The sequence below is a fragment of the Crocodylus siamensis genome, chromosome 1, assembly GCF_052110815.1.
Source record: "Crocodylus siamensis isolate JL-2025a chromosome 1, ASM5211081v1, whole genome shotgun sequence".
Taxonomy (NCBI): Eukaryota; Metazoa; Chordata; order Crocodylia; family Crocodylidae; genus Crocodylus; species Crocodylus siamensis.
The window spans coordinates 245,731,876-245,750,880 of record NC_143395.1 but is presented as its reverse complement, the minus strand read 5'-3'; the positions used below and the strand labels follow the sequence as shown (position 1 = coordinate 245,750,880).

At 41.7% G+C, this 19,005-nt stretch overlaps 1 long non-coding RNA gene across 3 annotated transcripts in view; it reads right to left on the bottom strand.

The window, feature by feature from the left end:
• Positions 1-19,005, bottom strand: part of LOC149874335 (uncharacterized) — a 496,867-nt gene that overhangs the window by 426,097 nt on the left and 51,765 nt on the right. For all 3 annotated transcript variants that reach the window (XR_016443822.1, XR_016443819.1, XR_016443818.1), the window contains exon 3: positions 9,568-9,664. This is a non-coding gene — a long non-coding RNA (uncharacterized LOC149874335). The remainder of the gene's footprint in view (positions 1-9,567; positions 9,665-19,005) is intronic.

The following is a 19,005-nucleotide window of genomic DNA, read 5'->3' as shown; positions in this document are numbered from 1 at the left end:
GCACCAATCTTTCTCAAACAGTTTTCTAAAAGTTAATTGTGAAAACTATCCCCAACATGAATCTATTTTAAAATAAATTTCCCAAGATGTATTTCATGGATATTAAAGTTAAAATCTAACTTTCGGTACTCAACATGGTTTTGTTAAATTTCTGTTTCCATCACAAAAGGAGAATAGACAGTTTTTATGACAGGTTCCCACACCCTAGCACTGGGATGCAAAGGCATTTACTTACTTTTACTGAATATATCTCTTCAGTCATTGTGACTACCTTTGCAGCCTAGTACTAGGTTGTAGGAACCTGCCATAGCAAACATTGAAGAGGAACATTCAATATTAATAAATACATATATAAATAAAACAGTTTAAAATCCACACTTTCTCTTTTTCATTATTAAAACTTTTACAAAGCCCAAAAAGTAGTTGGGGGCCAACTCATCAGCTATTACCAAAAGAGAGAAAGAGGCCAGATGATGTCTTCTGTTCCATTAATTCTCCCACTTCCAAGTCATGCTAGAAATAAACATCACCAAATGAAGAAGATCATCTATGCCAGGAGGGGTCCAGCTGATCCACTTCATTGGGCAAAACACACATTGACTGTTGTCTGGTCTGTTGATCTTGCATGTGATAGGCCTCCAACAATCTGGGCTTCCCGGCTGCATGTCTCTGGAACCTGGGAAAGTTGGGACATGCTGGTGGGGATCCGATGATTAGTGATCTTAGCTCCAGGACTAGAGCACAGTGATTTTGATACTCTGGTGCTGTCCCAAGTCTGAGGCTGCCAATCTGGACAATTGGATCAACTGATTGTCAGACCCAGCCCTGGCACCACAGAGTGTTCTGGCTTTTGCCCTTGTCCAAATACACTCCCCTAGGATCTCCATGGGGCATCTCTGGAAATAGGGAAAGTTGGGGGAAAGTTGTCTCCCACGGCAATCTGCAAGTGGAGTCTATGGAAATGGGGAATGCTGACTTTCTCTGCTTCCAAAGATGCTCCCTGGAGATTGCCAGTGGCCTATTTCTGGAATTTGGGAAAGCCAAGCAGGTGCTCCCATGGCTTGAGGGGCCACTCTCAACAGAAATTCCTGGCATGCTCTTAAGCACACACCTCAAGCGCTGGTAGTGTTTGCCCAGGACAGCAGAAGAGTGAGGTGAGCTCCAGCTGCCCACACTCTTCTGTCATAAAGTAAGTAGATGTCCACTGCAGTAAAGTGGCACCATTTATTACTCTCTTATGTCATGGCCATGTTGTGGCACAACAAAATGTATGAATGTGTATTTGGTGTCATTTTGTGGCAACATAAAAAAAAATTATGGAGCCATAAAGGTGAGAAAAAGTTACCACCTGTTTCCACTTTCAAATACCTGCAACAGGTGTCAGCTCCAGTCATAGTCTCTGAATTCTCCTGAGCTCAGGTACTGCTCCTCCCAGATACTGCAAACCATCCCAACAGTTAGAAGAAGGGGTTACAAAGAAGGAGACTGCAGCCCTACTACATCTTGCTTTCTATGTCTGCTAGAAGGGCTGTCCAGCTTTGGAGAGTACCAGCAAGCATGATCTTTAGGAGCTATTAATCTTCAACATATCTGGAAATTAGGTTAGGTGCCTAACTTAGGGCACCCATATTTGATTTATTTGATCTACATCTGACCTACTTATGAAAGCATACTACTTCCACTCTTGAAAATATAGAAGGCAATTTTATCTAATAGAGCTTCCCTCACTTATACCTTCAGGGTAAATACAGCTAATGACACTGAGGTCTTTAATTTTCTCTTTACTTTTCTATCACCTGGTTTTACCTGCTGCATCTGTCTGAAGCAGTTGCTGTTTGTACCTTCAGCACCTGAATGGCTATATGTAAGTCCATCTTTTCAACAAACAGAAAGCGTGATTGTAGTAAGTGCTACTATACCTGTATCAAGCTGGCAACTCTCCAGATTTCCTGAGCTTTTAATCTACTTACTGGCAAATTTAAAAGTATTACAATACAAAGGTAGGGGAGTATGGTAAAGTTAGTTAAGGAGAGGAATTCCATCCAGGTGGCCCCATTATCTTAGAGCTTCAAATACATAGCAGAAATGGTCCACCTAAATGACTACAGCCAACATGGAAAGAAGTCAAACAACGACATATATCGGAGAGGGTAAAGCAAATAAATGAGAATAAAAATACATAACATTGTTAAATTAAATCAGAAAATCATGTATTTAATTCTAAAGGGAACAGTGTGTGTCAGAATATTGAGTTATATGTTGCTTTATTGAAGAGTAGGCCAAGATCTTATCAGCTCTGCTATACAGAATGTCAATAAAAGACTACACAATGATAAAATGTTTAATTAAAAAATGAACATTGTGCAACGTATTAAGTCTGTATTATTCTGAAAGATTAGTCAAATATGTTATGTTCTCTGAGTTACAAATTGCACTGAATCATTCTTCTCTCTCAATCAAGCATTTTTATCATTGTGAAATCTTGAATGAAAATGCAGGTATTTATATCAGCTCTTTTGCAAATTAACCTAAGATTGTCTACCTCAGGGGAACTTCAGTTATTTTGAAAATCTGGGACAATTCTGATGGGATGAACAGTAGGGCTTTGTTTTTAGCTTGCTTTCAGCTGAATAAGTGGCACACTTTGGTGAGCTAATGAATAAAGTAAAGGGTTAATATTGAAATTTAATGTGTTGATCCAAAAGAAAAGAAACCCACAATAAAATATTTGATTCATAGATTCATAGATGCTAGGGTCGGAAGGGACCTCAATAGATCATCGAGTCCGACCCCCTGCATAAGCAGGAAAGAGTGCTGGGCCTACATTACCCCAGCTAGATACACATCCAACCTTCTCTTGAATACCCCCAGGGTAGGGGAGAGCACCACCTCCCTTGGGAGCCCGTTCCAGAGCTTGGCCACTCGAACTGTGAAGAAGTTCCTCCTAATATCTAATCTAAATCTGCTCTCCTCCAGCTTGTGGCCATTATTTCTTGTAACCCCCGGGGGCGCCTTGGTGAATAAATACTCACCAATTCCCTTCTGTGCCCCCCTGACGAACTTATAGGCAGCCACCAGGTCGCCTCTCAACCTTCTCTTGCGGAGGCTGAAAAGGTCCAGTTTCTCTAATCTCTCCTCATAGGGCTTGGCCTGCAGGCCCTTAACCATACGAGTGGCCCTTCTCTGGACCCTCTCCAGGTTATCCGCATCCTTCTTGAAGTGCGGCGCCCAGAATTGCACGCAGTACTCCAGCTGCGGTCTGACCAGCGCCCGATAGAGGGGAAGTATCACCTCCTTGGACCTATTTGTCATGCATCTGCTGATGCACGATAAAGTGCCATTGGCTTTTCTGATGGTTTCGTCACACTGCCGACTCATGTTCATCTTGGAGTCTACTAGGACTCCAAGATCCCTTTCCACTTCCGTGCCACCCAGCAGGTCATTTCCTAGGCTGTAGGTGTGCTGGACATTTTTCCTCCCTAGATGCAGCACTTTGCATTTCTCCTTGTTGAACTGCATTCTGTTGTTTTCTGCCCACTTGTCTAACCTGTCCAGGTCTGCTTGCAGCTGTTCCCTGCCCTCCGGCGTGTCCACTTCGCCCCATAGCTTAGTGTCATCTGCAAACTTGGACAGAGTACATTTCACCCCCTCGTCCAAGTCGCTGATGAAGACATTAAAGAGTATCGGTCCAAGCACCGAGCCCTGTGGGACCCCACTGCCCACACTCTTCCAGGTCGAAACCGACCCATCCACCACAACTCTCTGGGTGCGACCCTCCAGCCAATTCTCCACCCACCGGACTGTGCAGTCATCCAAGTCACAGCCCCTTAACTTGTTCACCAGTATGGGGTGGGATACCGTGTCAAAGGCCTTCCTGAAGTCCAAGTATACGACATCCACCCCTCCTCCTGCGTCGAGGCGTTTTGTGACCTGGTCATAAAAAGAGACTAGATTGGTCAGGCACGATCTACCTGCCACGAACCCGTGCTGGTTTCCCCTCAGCATAATTTGTCCTGCCGGGCTCTCACAAATGTGAGCCTTGATAATTTTCTCAAAGATTTTGCCAAGGATGGAGGTGAGACTGACTGGCCTATAGTTACCCGGGTCCTCCTTCCTCCCCTTCTTGAAAATGGGAACCACATTGGCCCTTTTCCAGTCCTCCGGGACTTGACCCGTGCGCCATGAGCGTTCAAATATTCCCGCCATTCTTTATATAGTCATGCTTGCTTGCAAATTATCTGCCCTAAGGACCTCAAACATCTAAGTAACAAACTGAGGAGCAGAAATGGGATGCAATGCATAAAAATGTGCTTTAGGTTCACAACTGGTTTTCTCTAAGGTGAAAGGAATTTTAATTAATGCTTTTATACCATGAGCAAATTGAAAGAGGAGGTTGAGGACAGGAGAAGTCAGCAGCAATAGCAAGTGCTAAAGAGAGCTTAAGTAGGAGAGAATTGTTGCTTGTATTATACCAGAAAGTATAATACCAGAAAGAGAACATAGGCTTTGGTGCTAGTTACAGAAGCAACAACTTGACACTACCACAGCCCTCTGTGCAGGAGGACAGGTAACAGTCCAAAGCAAAGATCAACTATATATGCATCCTAAATGATGCTTCAACCTGAGCATCTCCCACAGATGCTATTCAGGATTCCCCTTTCCTCAAACAGAAGCTATTCAGTGTAGCAGAGGTGCAAACTGAAATGAAAGCTATCTTCCAGTAGGTTTGTCTTAATTAGTCCTTAATAGAAAACCAAAATTTCATAAAACAAAACAAGAAATGGGTCTTCCAACCAAGTGAGTTCAACCAGAGGCTGAAATCACATAAACAAAAGAATGGCAGTTCAGAGCAAGTGCAGACTTCATAGTTTGACTTTGTTTCTAGAATCAAAATCAAAACTTATGGCTAAAAATCATCCTGTAGACAGGAACTATATAGGAGAGTACAGTTGTGGCATCAATGCTTTTAACTGCTGAGTTCTTTAGGCTGAGCCAGAACCTCAGCTTATGGGAAAGAAATGATGTAGTAAAAAAGAATATTGATGCCCTTTTATGGGATGTTTTATAGGACCTACATGTTATTTTGCCAAGAACTATCATGGTGACAGAGTTCAACAGCCATTATTTAAAACTGGGATAATTACTGAGAATATATAAGCACATCCAAACCCAGAATATAATGTTTTTGGAATCAAAGACAAATGAAGAAAAAGTACTATCAGGCTACAGACAAAAAGTTCAGGATCTCAGAAACTGAAGATACTTATTAAATTATCTAATATTTTCTCTGGGAGTTCAAGATTGTTCTGTTCAGTACACTTCTAGTCCTCAGCTACCAGACTACTTTTAAACTTATCACTGCGCAATGGGATTACCATCATTTCCTGTGGGAAATGATTCCACTGACTTTTCTCTCTTTCCATGAGGAAGCATTACCTGATATCCAGTCTATGATTTCCTGTAACAGTAATGGCACATTTAACGTTAAAAACACATTTTGGTATGCATATTTTTCTTTCTGAGCAGACATCCCCAGAGACTGTTATATACAAACTTTAGTAATAGAAAATGACTACCCAAAAAGCAGACTATAGTGGCAATATTTGCATCACAACCTTAAAGGAGATGTGGTAAACTAAAGAAACAATTCCATTAACAGAAGACAACAGAAACTGCTAACATGAAATTCCTGGCCTCATTGAAGCTGATGTCAAAATTCCCTGTGATTTCAGTGAGACAAGAATCTCACTCCTATGGTTTATTTAGATTACATTACTAAACAGACAAATTTGAAACCACACATCATGAAAATCAGTATCTACAATTCCTTATGTTCTCTCTCACCCTGAAAGCCAAGACCTCTCCTTGAAATTCAACAGAGGCAGCTAAATAAAATCCGTATGTCAGAAACCAACAGTAATTTTTTAATTGCAATTTCATACAGTGAAGCATTTTTACATGATTCCATAAATGCAAGAAAATATTTAGAAATTTCTTTACATGGAGGAATAGATGGCAGAAACAGAACGGGTGTGAATGAAAGTGTTAGTTACATGAAAATAGGTGGGTGTAACTACCATATTTACTCAAATGCAAGATGAATTTTCTTCCCAAATCAGTATAGGAGGGAAACACTGCTTGTCTTACATTGTCATACAAAGAAATCTCATTAAACACATTGTCTAGTATTAAATTGCTGCCAAAAGCAGCATGCATTCAGTAATGGAAACCGACTATGAAGCTAATTAAATGTAGCCAACAGAGAGCAATACTATGAAAAAAATGGCCCACAATGGGCAAACCTCATGGATACGTTAATGCAGTCCACCTGAATAAAATATATATATTGTAGCGCCTATTGTGCAGAGTCCCCCTCATGGCTTTCTTTCAAATCATGGTAAGCCACACTGAATACATTTTGACTTCTTCACTCCCACAGCTGAGCTGAGTCTTTATGTACCATTTCAAATAATTCCTGTTTCTTCACTAGTCTTAAATACCTGGAAAACATCAAACAGGGCCCAAAATAGTTTACCCAGAACCCATCTGTCACTCTCTCTCTCAGCATATCTTATATGGTTAGAGTAGCTCCACCCTCATGAACAACATGTGCCCGCAGAGGCTGGGGGGGCACAGCAAGCTCCCACAGGCAGTGGCGGCGCTGTGGGTGATGGGAGTGTGGCTGCAGCAAGCAGGGAGCTCCTGCAGGTAGCCACAGCGCTGTCAGCAATGGGGGGGAGGTGGCAAGCACCGACCACTGGTTGGCTACCACCTGCAGATGCCGCCAGAAGTGGCAGTGGCCAGTGGCAATCGCAGACCACCCCCAGATGCTGCTGGCAGTGTTGGTGGTGATGCAGGGGATGGCAAACAGTGACTGCCTGCAGGCACCACTGGCAGTGTCAGCAGCACCTTTTTGCAGGGCGTCTACTGGTATGCTCACGGGGTGCACATGCACCTGTGCGCAGCCCATACACATTGTCAATGCCCACCCTCCATGGGGTGGAACCAGAACAGTCCTTAGAGGAGGACTGTGCCTCATCTGCATATACATTTTTGGAGGATCCCAGAACTTGTGACAAGAACACCTGACACCAATCATGAGTGAGAGGCTAATTAACATATGGGTCCTTTCTAAGGTATAGCTGAAGTATACACATATATACAGAACAGTGCTGAGCTGTGGGCTTGAAACACTTTACTCTGCTGGGGCCCAGCCCAGTGAACTGTATGGTAAATCATGAGTCTTTCAGCTTTGGACCAATAGCACGCATAGTTTATACTATATAAATGGACATGTCTACATGTGCCTATTAATGCTAATTCCTGCGAGGCACACATCTTCATGGGGGCCCAGGATTGCAGCACACTGAGCCATGGCAGAGTAGTCCCAGCTGGAGCGGGCCCTGGGTGTCAGCCTGCCAGCCCAGAGCTGCTCCCCCTGGCTCAGCATGCTGAGGAGGGGCTGGCTGGGGTATGAGGGTGCTTTAGCACAGGGATAGCTGGCAGGCAGCCCCTGCACTAAAACACCCTCATGCCCTACTAGCCCATGTCTACACATGTGCTGCTGCAGAGTTTTTTTTTACTCTGAAGCAGGATGGTATTTGTATTTACTAGTACTGGTGTGGAGTATATTAGTTTACTCCAACCTAATGTACACACTGAAACATTTACTGTGCAGCTAATTAGTCAACTAAGTAGACATGCCTCATATATATATAGAAGTATGGCTTAAAAGTGTGTTTATGGAGTACCCATGCTAAAATTTGCAGCAGTTTCAAAAAAAGTGAACAGCATCTATTCTATGGATACCTATGCTAATTTATTTATATTCCATTTATAACAAGTATGTTTATTTTAAGATTAGTGGTTTCAAATTTGTCCATCACTTTCACATGCTCAGGGAGAACAAGATCTGGCCATTAGGGTGGGGGAAGAAGTTGGGAGGGGCAGAGGGCAAGAGGGCTACCTGACCGCCCCAGATTTATTTTCCCTGCTGTAGTTCTGAGAGGGGGGAAAATTCAAGGCAGACCTCCAATAAGTATACTGTATGCCTGGACAATTATAGTATTTTTTTTTTCCATACATAGAATCTAATTACTGGGGAGTTCATCATATATTTGAGCAAATACAGTGATATAAAAGGACAACAGAATGAGAAAAAGCAATCAACAGCAAAATAACTTACTCTAATATAACTTGGGTCTTACATCCTTCAGTTGGTTGCTTATTTTGTCTTAACTGAACTTTTCTGTCCTCTCCATTTTTTCAGTTGCACCCACTTATCAAGATATGTAAATTTGACCAATATTTAATGGTCACCTCTGAACTTGACCCTAGCTCTGAAGTTTGCATTTTTCCAGAATTCCAGATTCAGGTCCACACACAAGTCCTTGTAATTCAACCAGAAATGAAAAACCATGAGTATTATCTTTATGCAGCATCTCTATTCAGTACTCTGCCTCGATATTGTTACCATGGCACCAAACAAAAAAAATGCAGTGCAATTGGTGCCTAAAACCAGATCCATTAAACCTATTCTATGAAGAAATGACACTAGCTGTGAAATTTACAGATGTATAAAGATTTATACCACTTCTAAATACATGCACAAATGGATTAAAAAAGCAATAACGTTCACAGGAGCCCAGTTATATGTTAGGATAGCTGTGACTGGATGTTTAATTAAAACATACCAAAGACTCAAGCACAGTATAAAACTGAAAGCTTCTACGATTCACCATAGGAAACTATTTTAATCAGTGAAGGATCAGGATGAAACCAAGATTAAATCTACTGAAATGTGGGGATTCTATTAAAAAAAAAGAAACCTCACATATTCACCCAACAGTGGGCTCTTGCACTGCCATACAGTCCTGCAATTGCCACGTAAGTAAGCATATAGTTCTTTTCCTACCAGACGTTTTCTCATCATAGGATCATCCCTCATCCCAGATCTCCAACTCTCATTTTTCATCTTTATCTTTCTCTCCTTCTTTTCTTCAGCTTCCTAGAGCTCCTTAATTTTAGTAGCTCCAGCTCAAACTAGGTGTAATCCAAATACATAGAAGACATAGTTCTTGCCCAGAAGGCTTGCAAATTCACTAAGAGTAAGGCATGACACATAAGCAACAATAGAATGAAAGTGGAGAAAAGAAATGAGGATAACAGGAGTACATTAACCCTCAGTGGTTCCAAATCATTAAAATTAGAGAATGATATTTACACTGTGAATGTTGATGGGTGCTTTATGGAAGTAACTCTTCCTTGAGCAATCTTTAAATTCACAAACCAAAAGCATGTCTTTAAGTTATATAAATCATGGTTGAAAGCCCCTTTTTTTCCTCTCCAGAGTAATTGTTTCTTTGATCCCAAGACTCCACCCTATTATTTTGTGAAACAGCAGCAGTGTAAAGCTGACGTGAAAGTGTGTCCATGTAATCTCAAGAGTACTAGAATTTGTCTATAGCTATAACATTCATATCTTAATTTGTACAAAACAGAGTGTAAAGAACATTATCAATCCATGGAAATGGAAAATGGATTAGGAAAAAATAGATCAGATCTTACCTCCAAAGACTGGTTCCATTCTGTAATGCTAGTCAGAGCAGCATGTGACATTACCAGCAGAGTGGGGTGTCACAGATGGACCAGAATGACCAGAATCCTAGAATAGAAGAATAAACAAAACAGTTTCAATCAGAATACTGAACTTGGAAACCGGTACCCAAACAAGTTCCAAGGTTATTGGCTTTCAACAATTTCAGATCTGCTCAGCTTTTCAAGTAAAACAGTATTTTCCAATTCCTAGACCTGCAAAATCACCCTGGGATCTAAACGTGATGCTGAGTTTTTTGGCATGTGTATTCCCTCCAATAATCCTCATTCAATTTAGAAACATTATACGGTGTCTGCCATTAAAATTTGACAATTGCCATTTACAGGTAAAATTAACTTTACCTTGGCATTTGCAGATTTCCTGCATTTAAGATGTACTCGGATATGTAGTAGACAGTTAAATACCATGGTAACAGTTTCCAATTACAGCAGTATTTTCAAAGGACTGAATGGTGATCATGATATATGTAGGCCTAGGCTGAAGGGCTTTATCTATAACAAGCTGAAAATTATGTTATCAAATTATGCTATATACATACATACATATATAACATAATTTGATAACATACACATATATATATTAATAGTTACATATATACATGTATACATTTGGCTTTTACATTATCATGCCTTCAGAATATATAAGAAATATTACATACACACACACACATATATATAGTTAAAATAAAAAATATATATATATATATATCAATCATGTAAATTATATATTAAAAATGAGTACAAATGCATCTCAAGGGTTATTAATGTAAATTATATATATAATAGCTAAATGTGTACACAGTATCACGTTATTTCATTTCTTTTTCTGCAGTATACTCTATACAGTTTCATCAAGGTGAAAGGGGGAGCATATTATCAGTTACACATAACATTTATAATAGTGAAAAAGGACTATCACACATATTGAATACCACCATAACTAGAATGTGTTGTATGATGCAAATTCCCACTTATTTTTATTGTGACTGCCAGGGAGAGTAATAGAAATGAGGATACTTTGTATTACTGTTCTAAAAATTCAAACCAATGTACTTCCAAGGGACAATGATTTATGACCAAAGTTTTTATGGATATTCAGGTCTGGCTTAAAGTACGTTTACACAGGGAATCACTGAAATACTGTTACATATAGTTCAATCCACTTTGGACATTTGTTACATTTTAGAGGAAGGAAACATAATGCAGTGTTATTGGTATCTCAACTGGTTGCCTGGGTAGTCCTGGGAAACCTGTTGATATTTAGTACCCCAACAGATGGCAGACAACTGGCTACCCAAAATGCTAGGGACCCTACAAGTTGGGAAAGGTGCCATGAAACTTAATGCACGCACTGTATGTGCTCTTTCAGAGCCTGGAAATCTATGGAAGCCTGCCAGTAGACATGTCAAGTCTCTCCTCAAGTCTGTTGTTTTAGTGATTCACTCCTCAAAAATGCCCAACCAAAACTTTTAACTATGACATTTACTACAAAGCAAATCTTTAACTATATGCATTTTTTTCTTGATAAATGTTTCAAAAGCCATGAATAAGTTAAATTGGGGGATAAAATACTGGTCAGTAATATGACCAAGTACCCTTTCATCTCCCCATTCTAATTTATAGGCATTATTTATTACAAATGCCAGGATGCCACTTCTCACAACCCAAACCTAGACTAGATTTCATAGATTTCATAGACATTAGGGCTGGAAGGGACCTCGGGAGATCATTGAGTCCAGCCCCCTGCCCAAAGAGCAGGAAGTCAGCTGGGGTCATAGGATCCCAGCAAGATAAGCATCCAATTTAGTCTTGAAGGTGTTCAATGTAGGTGCTTGAACCACCTCTGATGGCAGGCTGTTCCAGACCTTGGGGGCTCGGACAGTAAAGAAATTCTTCCTTATGTCCAGCCTGAAATGGTCTTGCAGGAGTTTGTGACCGTTCGACCTCGTCATCCCTTGGGGCGCTCTGGTGAACAGATGTTCTCCCAGATCCTGGTGGTCACCCCTGATAAACTTATAGGTGGCCATCAGATCACCCCTGAGCCTGCGCTTTTCCAGGCTAAAGAGTCCCATGGCTCTCAGCCTGTCATTGTAAGATCTGTTTTCCTGACCTCTGATCATGCGCGTGGCTCTCCTCTGGACTCTCTCAAGCTTCTCCACATCCTTTTGGAATTGTGGAGCCCAAAACTGGACACAGTACTCCAGCTGCGGCCTCACCAAGGCCGAGTACAAGGGGAGAATGACGTCCCGGGATTTGCTCGAGAAGCATCTATGGATGCAAGCCAGCATTTTGGTCGCTTTACTAGCCGCAGCATCGCATTGGAGGCTCATGTTCATCTTGTGGTCAATGATGACCCCCAAGTCTTTTTCTTCTGTAGTGCTAACCAACGTAGCACTGCCGAGCCTATAAGGGTGCTGCAGGTTTTTCCTCCCAAGTTGGAGAACCTTGCATTTTTCGGTGTTAAACACCATCAGGTTCTCGTCTGCCCATTTGCTGAGCTTGTCCAGGTCAGCCTGGATCACCTGCCTATCTTCTGGCGTGGATGCTTTGCCCCAAAGTTTGGTGTCATCGGCGAACTTGGCCAGTCCACTCCTGACTCCAATGTCCACATCGTTAATGAAGATGTTGAACAGTATGGGTCCAAAGACAGAGCCTTGAGGGACCCCACTGGTCACAGGGCACCACGATGAGTGACTGCCATCAATCACAACCCTCTGGGTCCGACCACGAAGCCAATTTCCCAGCCAGCGGATCGTGGTGGAGCCAAAGCCACAACTGGCCAGTTTGGCCAAGAGGTGATCATGGGATACCAGATCAAAAGCTTTTTTGAAGTCAAGATATATGACATCAATCTCTTCTCCCTTGTCCAGGTGATAGGTCACCTGGTCATAGAAAGAAATGAGATAGGTCAAACAAGACCTACCCGCAACAAACCCATGCTGGCTGTCCCTTAGAATGTTAGCCTGGGCCAGTCCCCCAAGGATGGCCTCCTTAATAAACTTTTCTAAGATCTTCCCCAGGATAGAAGTCAGGCTAATGGGCCTGTAGTTAGCCGGATCCACTCTCCTCCCTTTCTTGAAGATCGGCACCACATTGGCCTTCTTCCAGTCTTCGGGCACTACACCAGACTAACTAGTCGAGAGAAAGGAAAGAAGACTGGGTTAGTAAAATAGCAGCAGGATTTTCTATACACAGTAAGAGAATGTTTTTAATGTTATTTATGGGTCAGTTTCAGAACTTCAATATATTGCTCTGCTGTTAATACCAGCTTCACTATGGTCTGACAGTGTCATGCCATGTCATGTTAGACATTTGGCATCATGATAGCTGATTTTGTCCTGAAACTGAACTCATAGCTCTATCTCAGGGATACGCAAAACTTGGCACACATGCCAATGGATATATTTTCCATGGTACTACAGGAGATGTGCAGGGGCAAATGTTTGGTTTTTTGTAAATGTTTTAAAGTTGCTGCTCCGGGCTTTCCAGAGCAGACACATGTTCCAGTGCCATGAAAGACACTGGGGCCAGAGCCAGATGAAAACAGGCAGGGATGCAGGGATGCTGCCTGTGTTCTGCTCACCCCACCCCTGGTGTCTGTGGTGGTGCATGGGGGAACCTGGGAAATCAAAAGAGCCATCACATATCCCACTTTTGCCAAGTTTGCAGGTTCCCCCAAACCTCCAGACACCATCAACAAGCAGGTCAAGCAGACCATGCTGAGGTAGAAGCAGCCAGGGGCTTGTTTAGTATCTGCAGCAGATAAGACTCCCCCTACCTCTTTGGAACTAAGTGGCACCTCCCCTTTCCCACCAGCCTTGATCTCCAGCAGAGTTGGCCCAAGGCAAAAACCCCACTAGTCATCCCTCTGTTTTCCATTTTACTGGCTACCCAGTGGATATTTCTAAATATGAATTACTGAGTACTTTGATATCCAGTGCTATCTCTTGAGTGATTAAAATGAAATCTTACAGCATTTCCTTCAGAATTTAGTGCTTTCACAGCTCCTACCAAGCTATCAGGTAAGACAATATAATGTAATATATAGTCTGGTACAGCAAGCTACTGCTCTTGCTATGTGTGATCTTTTCGTTCCCTCCTCTTCTTTTCTCACCTGACTATGGTCTAACTTTCTTTTTCCACCCTGAATGAGCTTATGCCTGAGTTCGACATAAGGAGTTTAAATGAGACTGGGAAGGAAAGGGATCTTCCACCTCAGACAGATCATGCCATCTCCTTGTTTTGCTTAAAGAAGACATTGTGACAGTAGAACAGGATTTTTGAAAATCCACCTTCCCCTGGCTGGATAGTCCTTTAATATGTCTCTCTCAAACACTACACATGGAGTCCTGGAGGCAGCCCTCAAAGACTTGGGCTTTACAGTGTAGAGCCAGAGAAAATGGAACCACCAACACACTTACAGGCTAGGGGATGACCTCAGCAGCACAGCAGTGGAAAGGGATCTTGGAGTCATAGTTGATTCCAAGATGAACATTAGTCATCAGTGTGATGAAGTGATCAACAAGGCAAACAACACTTTATCATGCATTAGCAGATGCATGATGAACAGGTCCAAGGAGGTGATGTTTCCCCTCTATGCAGCACTGGTCAGGCCGCAGTTGGAGTACTGCGTCCAGTTTTGGGCGCCGTAGTTCAAGAGGGATACGGAGAATCTTGAGAGAGTTCAGAGGAGGCCATTCATATGGTCAGAGGCCTGCAGGCAAGGCCCTACGAGGAGAGATGGAGGGACCTAGATCTCTTCAGCCTTTGCAAGAGAAGGTGGAGAGGTGATTTTGTGGCTACCTATAAATTCATCAGGGGAGAGCAGCAGGTAATAGATGTTCTATTTACTAGGGCAACCCTGGAGTAACTAAGAACAGTCGCCACATATTGACAGAGAGCAGACTTAGGGTGGTTATTAGAAAGAACTCCTTCACAGTTAGGGCTGCCAAAATCTGGAATGGGCTTCCAAGGGAGGTGGTGCTCTCCCCTACCCTGGGGGTCTTCAAGAGGAGACTGGACAAGCACCTAGCTGGGGTCATCTGACCCCAGCGCTCTTTCCCAAGGCAGGGAGTCAGATGTGATGACCTACTGAGGTCCCTTCTGACCCTAACATCTATGAAACTATGAAAACCTTGTGGCAAAAGACTGCATAGTGATTCCTTTACACATACTATCTGTTCATGTGTTCATTTCCTTCATGCTTTTTGTACCAGAAATCCAGTGCTTTAGGTATTCCCTCTTTAATCATTGCCAGTTACCCATTCTCTCCTTCTTTCCATAAACTTCTGCTCTCCTTTTAGGCTTCAAAGTATCTTATGCAATCTTTAAGATTATTTTGTTAATATCATTTAGCTAGCCAAGTGTTTAAAGACCATTTGGAGATGGTGACTGGTAAGAGGAGGTATGATTGCCTGAATTTGTAATTTAACTGAGGATGAGGGCAAATCACTAGTCTCCTGAGCTTGCAACAGCAAATTCTGGCGTTCTAAGAAACAAGCTGTCAGGATAAGACTGATAATAAAAATATCCATCACTTAATGTTACTTTCAACATAATACCTTATTATTGTCCATAATAAAAAATATATATATTTGTAGAGTGTCAGATACTACAAGGTACCTAAAAAGGTTGTGGAGTCTTCAGCAGTTGAGATTTCTGAGTTCAGGCTAGAGATAGGTTTGTCCGAGATATTTTAGACAGAAATATCTTCTGTTGAGCAGGAAGAAGTCAAAGTAGATGACTTCCTGAGGCTGCTTCTGGCCTGTCTCTCTCTGACTATGAAGAGTATACCTTGGCATGTTACAGAGCAGTCTTGGGCAATGTGCCTTGTAGTTGACCACGATGGAGGGGGTGAAATGGTGATTTAAGGAATCTCTTCAGTTAATGACTGCCTGCAATTACAGGGAACTAGACCAGATGTCCCAGGAGACAGGTTCTATTCTTATGTTCTTATACAAATGACTAGATGCAATATTTTTAACCATCATTTTGGTGCAACAAAAAAAATTAGAGGCTTTAAAAAAAATCATAATCTGTATAGTATCCAAGTGCAGACTCTGAAAGTGCTAAGTGATTCTAGTTTCATATACATGAAAATACAACTCCTTAGTAAGTGTTATAGCAGTGGCTACTGTAGAATAGTTATGAATATTTCTCATATGCTAGGTTCAGACACAGATTTTGTTTGTGTGCACAGGAAAAGGAAAACTCCATAAAGCTCTGTTTTGGCCAACTTAAGATTGCCAGAATCTGTGGAGAAAATATTACATTACATGTTACATTAAAGTTTACCCCCACTACTGTCACTGGCCTTTATAGCATGCATTAGAGAAACCCCTGTATCTAAATCAGGGGTGAGCAATTATTTCAGGCAGAGGGTTGCTTACTGAGTTTTGGCAAACCATTGAGGGCCACATAACAGGCAGCCAGAGGAAGATAAATATTCATTTTCTAAATTTTTTAGGGGCCCCACAGGCTGGATAGAATGGCCTGGCAGGCCACATCTGACCTACGGGCTACATTTTGCCCACTCCTGATCTAAATATCACATATCTTTATTTTTCCCTACTCTAATTTTGCTCTTAATTTCACTCTACATTTGGGGATAGAAAGAATGTTATGTCTTAACTATCTTATCTCTATTATCTGCTTAAGTATTTACAGTATACTTATCACTTACTGTAACTAAGCCCTTCAATTTCTAATACCCTTTTCCAATTATTTGCTTACTTCTACCTACCTCCTTTTCCCATGGATCCTTCCATTTAATTTTTGCTTGTTGCTAGTCTCAATGTCTTTCTCCATCCAAGTAAACCTACATTTATTTCTTCAAAATTCAATGCCGCTATGGCTAAAATCCTTCTTCTAATCTTCTAGGCCTCAATGCTAGAGATTCAGAAGTCAGTTTCAGAAAAGAACAACAGAGCCCCAAACTGCTGACCAGTTCAAAAATATTTCTGGCATTTTAAAAATGTTTCGTGTTCTTTTCTGGGCTTGTCAAAAACCTGTAAGGAAGGTCATTCTCTCTTATCATTTCCAAACAGGAGCAAATGTGCTGGGAATCTCTTTCCTAAAAACCTGTTTAACAACATTTAAAAATTTAATTTATAGTGGAGAAAGGCAGAAACACAGTACTTCTGGATGGTTACCCAAGTCTAAACCTTCTTTCCCCATCATTACATCATTCTAAAACTACAAAGAGCTGAGGTTTCCGAACTCCCAGTCCTGTAATCTAAGAAGACCCTTCTTTCTTTATCAAGACTCCTAAAATTGATAACTCAAATACATGTCTTAGCCTCAAGCATCTTTGAATTTTCCATAATTTGATACTTTAAAATAGCTCGGTTGTAGAATCACGCTTGCCATAAACATTAGATGCCTAACTGCCTTTTGTGCCCTTGAAATGCCACCAGTTCTCATCTGTTGACTCTTCTTTGTTTAGTATTAGTGGATTACTGAAGTAAACAGAGCTTCACCACTTTACATCAGCTGTGGACCCACCCCAGTATTTGTCATTTGAACAAACTTACTAGATTTAAATCATCATAGGCTACTGGCACATGCTACACTTAAGACTTGATTAACCATTTATATCACATCTTATCCTAGGTAGTTACTCAGCCACATATTACTGCAATAAATTACACAATAAACAAGGAATAATCCAAAAAGTTATTATACAAAATATGTTTAATAATGTTGTAGCCACTTCCTATCATGATGTTAATTGAATGTGTGGCCACGTTGATTGGGGTTCGCAGCCTCCAGAGCACATGGGAGCTCCCAAGGCTGAGTGTACCAATCAGCTAATTACCATGCCCAGCCTTGGGCCCCCATGGCTAGGAGCTTGAATCAGCAGATGGCTCCCAGCTATGGGGGTGCCTGGTGCAACCCAACAGCTAGGTGCCCCATCAGCTGATCTGGGATCCCAGCCACAGGAGCTTGCTACTTGTAGGTGTAAGGGGAGCCAGGAACCAGGTTCCTGGGCTGCCCCTGTACCACCAATATGGCATGATGGGATAGTGTACAAGGCTTCCTCAAAAGCTTCAAACCAGAGCATTTCATAGAGAATTATCAGAGTTACTATATTTTTACTGAACTTTCTGAGGCACTTGGATAGATTGATTCTAATGTACTATTCCTTAGACACATTAGCCAAATTACTTAAGCAGATTTCAAAGTAGCTGGCTGTGACCTAATCGGTATCTCAGATGAAGTTCTCAGTACTCATCATTTGCAAAAACCATGCCTTTCTTCTTAGCTGAAGGTGCTTTCCTGTGACATAACAGCAAAAAGAACAGCAGTGCAGGAATTAAAACATCATAATTTTGTCTCTAGTAACTGGATACTATTAATGCAGTATTAGCAATATTCCTTATCCTGTATTTAATAAACACTCAGCATATTCTATACACCTATTATCTAGCTAGCAAAAGAAAAACACATTTTCAAAGATCAACGATAGCATCAGGTAATCACCAGTCACACGAGGAACTGCCAACTCCTGACTTTTCAACAGCTGACAAAATTCGTAGGCCTCAACAAAATACCTTACAAGAAATTGTGAAGCTCATCACCAGAATACCCTATAACTTAGAATCATAGGAAGTTATGGTTGGAAGGGACCTCAGGAGGTCATCTAGTCCAACCCCCTGCTCAAAGCAGAACCTTCCCCAACTAGATCATCCCAGCCAAACCTTTGTCTAGCCAGGTTTTGAAAACCGCCAAGGATACAGATTCCACCACCTCTCTGGGTAACCTGTTCCAGTAGTTTACTACCATCCTAGTGAGAAAATTATTCCTAATATCTAACCTAAGCTTGCCCTGCTGCAACTGGAGACCACTGCTTCTTGTTCCATCATCTGCCACCACTGAACAGTCTAGCTCCACCCTCTTTTGAACTACCCTTCAGGTAGTTGAGGGCTGCTATTAAGTCTCCTCTCCGTCTCCTCTTCTTGAGACTAAATAAGCCCAGTTCCCCCAGTATTTCATCATAGGTCATATCCCCCAGCCTCCTCACCATTTTTGTCCCCCTCTTTCTAATTTGTCCACATCCTTTCTGTAGTGGGGGCCCCAAAACTGAACACAGTACTCCAGATGTGGCCTCACCACATAGAATGTTCACCAGAAAGCTAACCAATAATCCCTTCTGCCTTTGAGAATTGAAACCCAGACCTGCTGTTTCCAGGAGACTGCCCTAACTGCCCAGCTCAAGGGTAGAAGCATTGTATGAATTCAAGATTGAGCAACAAATACAACACACAACCAAGAATGACTTACCAACTCAGTGGCCAGAGCACCCACCAGGGGGATAGAGGGGAAGAGAGAGAGTTCTGAATTTGAGCCCTGATCTAAGGACAGTTTCTGGATTTTAATTTTTTATTATTG